The following is a 1,152-nucleotide window of genomic DNA, read 5'->3' as shown; positions in this document are numbered from 1 at the left end:
TCAGGTACTCTAGCCAGCGTTTATGCAAACACGTTCTCGCACTCGCAAGAGAACTCTAGATACGGCTGAGGAGACAGACTCAGTTCTTAATATTCCGGAGAAGATAGATTTTGAAGATTCGGATAAAGAGAGTGAGCAGAAAGAACCAGTAATCATGGGTGATCGTATAGTTCCAGCAGCAGATCCAGCTCTTATGGACTTTTCTCAGCCTAAAATTGATGACATTCAGTCAAGCATCCTTCATCCGGCTATTCAGGCTAACACTTTTGAAATCAAGCAGGGCACTATTCAGATAGTGCAGAATTCTGTTTCTTTTGGAGGTGCTGCGACTGAAGACCCCAACATGCATATCAGGAATTTTGTCGAGATCTGTAGTACTTTCAAATATAATGGTATGACTGATGAGGCTATCAAGCTGAGGCTTTTCCCATTCTCTCTGAGGGATAAAGCTAAGGACTGGTTACATTCTGAGCCAGCTGGGTCCATCACTACTTCGCAAGATCTTGCGCAAAAGTTTCTGGTGAAGTTCTATCCAATGGCGAAAACTGCAGCTATGAGGAGTGCTTTTACTCAGTTTGCACATCAACCAACAGAATCTGTGTGCGAAGCTTGGGAGTGCTATAAGGAGATGTTGAGAAAATGTCCACATCATGGTATGCCTTACTGGATGGTGATCACTAGTTTCTATAATGGTTTTGGGGCCCAATCTCGGCCCATGCTCGATGCAGCAGCTGGAGGCGCCTTGTGGGCCAAAAGCTATACTGAGGCTTATAATCTTATTGAAACTATGGCTGCAATTGAGCATCAAAACCCAACTCAAAGGATGATGACTGGGACGGTAGCAGGTATTCTGGAAGTTGATGCAGCTACAGCTATTGCAGTGCAGCTCCAAGCGCTGTCTTTGAATGTCGATTCTTTAGCCAACTATGGAGTCAATCAGATACCTATGGTCTATGAGCTTTGTGAAGGTTCTCATGCTACGGATCAGTGTTCTCTTGTTAATGAATCTGTTCAGTATGTGAATAATTATCAGCGACCGCAGCAGCCTGTGCCAGCTACTTATCATCCTAACAACAGAAATCATCCCAATTTCAGCTGGAGCAATAATCAGAATGCTATTCAGCAACCATATCAGCAAGGCGTAAGTAAACA

General features: G+C 43.9%; 1 non-coding gene across 1 annotated transcript; it reads right to left on the bottom strand.

The window, feature by feature from the left end:
• Positions 1-550: 550 nt before the first annotated feature.
• Positions 551-657, bottom strand: LOC141722756 (small nucleolar RNA R71). Its single transcript, XR_012575760.1, has one exon. It is a non-coding gene; the product is annotated as a small nucleolar RNA R71 (small nucleolar RNA).
• Positions 658-1,152: the final 495 nt, after the last annotated feature.

The sequence above is a fragment of the Apium graveolens genome, chromosome 4 (genome assembly GCF_009905375.1).
Source record: "Apium graveolens cultivar Ventura chromosome 4, ASM990537v1, whole genome shotgun sequence".
Classification (NCBI taxonomy): Eukaryota; Viridiplantae; Streptophyta; class Magnoliopsida; order Apiales; family Apiaceae; genus Apium; species Apium graveolens.
Note: the sequence above shows the minus strand (reverse complement) of the source record. Positions and strands in the feature narration are given on the sequence as shown.